This window comes from Balaenoptera ricei, chromosome 2 (genome assembly GCF_028023285.1).
Source record: "Balaenoptera ricei isolate mBalRic1 chromosome 2, mBalRic1.hap2, whole genome shotgun sequence".
NCBI lineage: Eukaryota > Metazoa > Chordata > Mammalia > Artiodactyla > Balaenopteridae > Balaenoptera > Balaenoptera ricei.
In genome coordinates this window covers 123,530,049-123,536,921 of record NC_082640.1, presented here as the reverse complement: position 1 = coordinate 123,536,921, position 6,873 = coordinate 123,530,049, and the positions used below count along the sequence as shown (strand labels likewise).

The window sequence follows — 6,873 nt, the reverse complement described above, 5'->3', positions numbered from 1 at the left end:
TGCAAACTCAAAATCAAAATGAGATATCACCTCACACCTGTCAGAATGGCTATCATCAAAAAGAACAAAAATAACAAATGTTGGTGAGGATGTGGAGAAAAGAGAACCCTTCTACACTATTGGTGGAAATGTAAATTGTGCAGCCAATGTGGAAAACAGTAGAACGTTTCCTAAAAAAATCTAAAAATAGAACTACCATATAATCCAGCAATTCTACTCCTGGGTATGTATCCAAAGAAAATGAAAACACTAATTCAAAAAGATACATGTGGGCTTCCCTGGTGGTGCAGTGGTTAAGAATCCACCTGCCAATGCAGGGGACACGGGTTCGAGCCCTAGTCTGGGAAGATCCCACATGCTGCAGAGCAACTAAGCCCGTACGCCACAACTACTGAGCCTGTGCTCTAGAGCCTGTGAGCCACAACTACTGAGACTGCGAGCCACAACTACTGAAGCCCACGTGCCTAGAGCCCGTGGTCTGCAACAAGAGAAGCCACCACAATGAGAAGCCTGGGCACCACAACAAAGAGTAGCCCCTGCTCGCCGCAACTAGAGAAAGCCCCACGTGCAGCAACAAAGACCCAACACAGCCAAAAATAAATAAATAAAATAAACAGATGAAAAAAAACAGAAAAAAACAAAAAGATACATGTACCTCAATGTTCATAGCAGCATTATTACAATAGCCAAAATATGGAAGCAACCCAAGTGTGCATCAACAGATGAATGGATAAAGAAGATGTGGTGTATATATATATACAATGGAATATGACTCACCCATACATAAAAAAGAATGAAAATTTGCCATTTGCAACAACAAGGCTGGACTTGGAGGGCATTATGCTAAGTGAAATAAGTCAGATAGAGAAAGACAAATACTGCATGATATCACTTACATGTGGAATCTAAAAAATAAAACTAGTGAATATAACAAAAAAGAAGCAGACTCACAGATATAGAGAAGAAACTAGTGGTTACCAGTGGGGAGAGGGGAGGTGGGAGGGGCAATATAAGGGTAGGGGACTAAGAGGTACAAATTATTATGTATAAAATAAATAAACTCCAAGGATAGACTGTATAGTACAGGAAATATAACCATTATCTTATAACTATAAATGGAGTATAACCTTTAAAAATTGTGAATCACTAAGTCGTACATATAATATGTAAAATTGTATAAGATTGTAAAACAACTATAACTCAGCAAAAGAAAATAAGATAATATGAAAAAGGCAGTATTCTAGAATAGGTGAGGTTTAGCTATTTCTTTGCAACTTTACTACCAGGTTATAATGACAACAAGCTTTCAGAACAAATTTTGTCATATGGTCATGACACAAAGCACCTTTTCGGTGAATTCTATGAAGGTCAATAGTTTGATTATTTTGATGTCTGTTCTAGGCATCCCATGCCTACCATAATGCATGATGCCTGAGTCAAATGAGTCACTATTCCAGTGACAGGATTCAGCTAACCCTGTCAGTTATGGTGGAAGCATGGAATCTACTGAATCAGTGACAAGATCGAAGACCATTTAGGGATTAAACCCAGAGCACCATCATCAGCACAGTTAAAGGGTCTTTAGACCAGTGATGTCCAGTGGCAACATATAATGTGAGCCATATTTAAAAACGAAAAACAATATAATTTGAATAATATATGTTATATGACCTGGTTTATCCAAAATCTTATCATTTTAACATGTTGAACTAGCAATATTTCATATGCTAAATAGCCCATGTGTCTTGTGGCTACCATATTGGACAGCATAGTTCCAAATTCTTAAACTCTATTCATTTTAGGGGTGGAAATATCTCTAAAATAGTTTAGCTACTGCACATATATTGGATACGATTACTTTCACTAATGAAAACCCAATTTGAACATCCATTATCTTAGCAAAATGTCTGAAATTGATGAGAAAGAGATAACTGAAGAGCTTGTAGTAGCTACTTCTGGAATAGAGACATTTTATTATTTTTATTGAAGTATAGTTGATTTACAATGTTGAACTAATTTCTGCTGCACAGCAAAGTGACTCAGTTATACACATATACATTCTTTTTTTAAAACTTTTTATTTTATATTGGAGTATAATTGATTAACAATGTTGTGTTAGTTTCAGGTGTACAGCAAAGTGATTCAGTTATACATGTACACATATCTATTCTTTTTCAAATACTTTTCCCATTTAGGTTGTTACATAATATTGAGCAGAGTTCCCTGTGCTATACAGTAGGTCCTTGTTGGTTATCCATTTTATTTATCTATTTATTTTTTAATATCATTTTTAAATTAATTAATTATTTTTGGTTGCGTTGAGTCTTCATTGCTGTGCGTGGGCTTTCTCTAGTTGCGGTGAGTGGAGGTTACTCTTTGCGGTGTGTGGACTTCTCATTGCAGTGGCTTCTCTTGTTGGGGAGCACGGGCTCTATGCGTGCGGGCTTCAGTAGTTGTGGCGTGTGGGCTCAGTAGTTGTGGCGCACGGGCTTAGTTGCTCCACAGTATGTAGGATCTTCTTGGACCAGGGCTTGAACCCATGTCCCCTGCAATGGCAGGCGGATCCTTAACCACAGCACCACTAGGAAGTCCCCTAGTTATCCATTTTAAATATAGCAGTGTGTACATGTCAATCCCAAACTCCCTAACTATCCCTACCCCCCACCCATCCCCCAGTAACCATAAGTTCATTCTCTACGTCTGTGAATCTGTTTCTGTTTTGTAAATAAGCTCATTTGTTTCATTTTTTTTAGATTCCACACATAAGTGATATTTCTCTTTCTCTGTCTGACTTCACTCAGTATGACAGTCTCTAGGTCCATCCATGTTGCTGCAAATGGCATTATTTTATTCTTTTTAATGGCTGAGTAATATTCCATTGCATATATGTACCACATCTTCTTTATCCATTCTTCTGTCATTGGACATTTAGGTTGCTTCCATGACCTAAACAGACATTTCCCCAAAGAAGACATACAGATGGCCAAGAGGCACATGAAAAGATGTTCAACATCGCTAATTATTAGAGAAATGCAAATCAAAACTACAGTGAGATATCACCTCACAACTGTCAGAATGGCTATCATCAAAAAATCCACAAACAATAAATGCTGGAGAGGGTGTGGAGAGAAGGGAACCCTCCTATATTGTTGGTGGGAATGTAAATTGGTGCAGCCACTATGGAAAACAGTATGGAGGTTCCTTAAGAAACTAAAAATAGAGCTACCATATGATCCTGCAATCCCACTCCTGGGCATATACCCAGAGAAAAACGTGGTCTGAAAGGATACATGAACCCCAGTGTTCATTGCAGTGCTGTTTACAATAGCCAAGACATGGAAGCAACATTCTTTCTTTAATACTCTTTTCCATTATGCTTTATCCCAGGAGACTGGATACAGTTCCTTGTGCTATATAGTAGGACCTTGTTGTTTATCAATTCTAAATGTAATAGTTTGCATCTACTAATCCCAAACTCCCAGTCCATCCTTCTCTCTCCCCCTTGGCAACCACAAGTCTGTTCTCTATGTCTGTGAGTGTGTTTCTGTTTTGTAGATAAGTTCATTTGTGCCATATTTTAGATTCCACATATAAGTGATATCATATGGTATTTGTCTTTCTCTTTCTGACTTACTTCACTTAATATGATAATCTGTAGTTGCATCCATGTTGCTGCAAATGGCATTATTTCATTCTTTTTTTTTTTTTTTAAATTAATTAATTAATTAATTTATTTTTGGCTGTGTTGGGTCCTCGTTTCTGTGCGAGGGCTTTCTCTAGTTGTGGCGAGCGGGGGCCACTCTTCATCGTGGTGCACGGGCCTCTCACTATCGCGGCCTCTCTTGTTGCGGAGCACAGGCTCCAGACGCGCAGGCTCAGTAGTTGTGGCTCACGGGCCCAGTTGCTCCACGGCATGTGGGATCTTCCCAGACCAGGGCTCGAACCCGTGTCCCCTGCACTGGCAGGTGGATTCTCAACCACTGCGCCACCAGGGAAGCCCCTATTTCATTCTTTTTTATGGCTGAGTAGTAAGCCATTGTATATATGTACCACATCTTCTTTATCCATTCGTCTGTCGATGGACATTTAGGTTGTTTCCATGTCTTGGCTATTGTGAATATTGCTGTTATGAACACTGAGGTGCATGTATCTTTTTGAATTATAGTTTTGTTCAGGTATATGTCCAGAAATGGGATTGTTGGATAATATGGTACCTCTATTTTTAGTTTTCTGAGGAACCTCCATAGTGTTTTCCATAGTGGCTGTACCAACTTACATTCCCACCAACAGTGTAAGCAGATTCCTTTTTCTCCACACCCTCTCTAGCATTTGTTATTTGTAGACTTTTTAATGATGGCCATTCTGACCAGTGTGAAGTGGTACCTCACTGTAGTTTTGATTTGCATTTCTCTAGTAATTAGTGATGTTGAGCATCTTTTCATGTGCCTACTGGCCATCTGTATATCTGCTTTGGAGAAATGTCTATTAAGGTCTTCTGCCCATTTTTTTGATTGGGTTTGTTTTTTGTTGTTGTTGTTGAGCTGTGTGAGCTCTTTGTTTATTTTGGAGATTAAGTCCTTGTTGGGCACATCATTTACAAATATTTTCTCCCATTCCGTAGGTTGTCTTTTTGGTTGTTTTATGGTTTCCTTTGCTGTGCTAAAGCTTGTAAGTTTGATTAGGTCCCATTTGTTTATTTCTGTTTTTATTTCTATTGCCTTGGGAGACTGACCTAAGAAAACATTGGTACAATTTATGTCAGAGAATGTTTCGCCTATTCTCTCTTCTGGGAGTTTTATAGTGTCAGGTCTTATATTTAAGTCTTTAAGCCATTTTGAGTTTATTTTTGTGCATGGTGTGAGGGTGTGTTCTAACTTCATTGATTTACATGCAGCTGTCCAACTTTCCCAGCACCACCTGCTGAAGAGACTTTTTTCCCATTTTATATTCTTGCCTCCTTTGTCAAAGAATAATTGACTGGAGGTGTGTGGGTTTGTTTCTGGGCTCTCTGTTCTGTTCTGCTTATCCGTATGTCTGTTTTTGTACCAATACCACACTGTTTTGATTACTGTAGCTTTGTAGTATTGTCTGAAGTCTGGGAGATTTATGCCTCTTGCTTTTTTTTTTCCCCCCTTGGGATTGCTTTGGCAATTCTGGGTTTTTTATGGTTCTATATAAATTTTAGGATTATTTGTTCTAGTTCTGTGAAAAATGTCATGGATAATTTGATAGGGGTGGCATTAAATCTGTAGATTGCTTTGGGCAGTATTGCCATTTTAACAATATTAATTCTTCCAACCCAAGAACATGAGATATCTTTCCATTTCTTTAAATCCTCTTTAATTTACTTTATTAATGTTTTTATAGTTCTCAGCAAATAAGTCTTTCACCTCCTTGGTAAGGTTTATTCCTAGGTATTTTATTTTTTTAGTGCGACTTTAAAAGGTATTTTTTTTATGTTCTCTTTCTGATATTTCATTGTTAGTGTAAAGAAATGCACTGATTTCTGAATGTTAATCTTGTATCCTGCTACTTTGCTGAATTCATTTATTAGATCTAGTAGTTTTGTGTGAAGTCCTTAGGGTTTTCTATATATATATATAGTATCATGTCATCTGCAAATAGTGACAATTTTACCTCTTCCCTTCCAATTTGGATAAAAAACAATGGTTAGATGCCACGAAGTAGGTGGAAATGCCTTAACCATATGCATGTTGTCAGGCCCAAGGGCCTCTTCCATTGTTGTCAAGGGGAGTGCTAACCTTGTCTCCTTTTATACGACACTGGAATAGAGAATTTTTTGATGAAATGTTTAGCTGACAGCAACTGAGGTGTAATTCCTGAACAGCACAACTAACCTTCTGGAATGAGACTTAAAGTAACAGCATACACTTTCTTCTGATGGACCGTAGTTTAAAACCAATGTGATATTGCTCTTACTTTGGGAAATATTTCCAAAAAACTATGAAATAGATCTCCAAAAATTTTATACATATGCAAACACAAATATTGTTCCAAAATTGTCTGTGTGTGTATGTGTGTGTGTCCATGTAGGCACAAAGGATTCACACTTTAAGTCAGACTGTCTTGGGTGTCTTGCTAAAACTCTTTCCTACTAGTTCTTAGAAAATTTTAATATGATAGCACCAGGGAGCCTGAGGCAGCATGACTTATGGTGGTGAGGCAGAGTAATGTTTTGAAATACTCACCTGAAACTCACCTGAATTGTTTGCTGAATATTTTTTTCCTCTCCTGAATTTTAATTAGGTAGGTCTTGTTTTATTATCTAATCTGCCATTCTGTGTCTTTTGATTGGAGCATTATTCCATTGACATTTAAAGTAATTATGATAAGTATGTATTTATTGCCATTTTAAACCTTGTTTTCCATTTGATTTTGTATTTCTTCTTTGTTCCTTTTTTTTTTTTTTTTGCTTTTCCATTTTGTAGGTTGATGGGTTTTTTTTTTAAATTGTGCTTGAGTTTCTTTCTTTTTGGTTTTTGTGAATCTATTATATATTTTTGATTTGTGATTAGCCTGGTTTTCAAGTATGTTAACTCATAACTATATCTACTTGCTTTAGACTGATAGTCATATAAGTTCAAACACATTCTTTTTTTTTTTTTTTTTGCTGCGTTGGGTCTTTGTTGCTGTGCAGGGGCTTTCTCTAGTTGCAGTGAGCGGAGGCTACTCATCGTTGTGGTGCACGGGCTTCTCATTGCAGTGGCTTCTCTTGTTGTGGAGCACAGGCTGTAGGTGCGTGAGCTACAGTAGTTGCAGCACCCTGGCTCAGTAGTTGTGGCACACAGGCCCTAGAACACACGGGCTTCAGTAGTTGCAGCATGTGGGCTCAGTAGTTGTGACATGCAGGCC

General features: G+C 37.8%; 1 non-coding gene across 1 annotated transcript; it reads right to left on the bottom strand.

The window, feature by feature from the left end:
* Positions 1-5,658: 5,658 nt before the first annotated feature.
* LOC132361471 (U6atac minor spliceosomal RNA) lies at positions 5,659-5,784 on the bottom strand. The gene has a single exon (XR_009501759.1). It is a non-coding gene; the product is annotated as a U6atac minor spliceosomal RNA (small nuclear RNA).
* Positions 5,785-6,873: the final 1,089 nt, after the last annotated feature.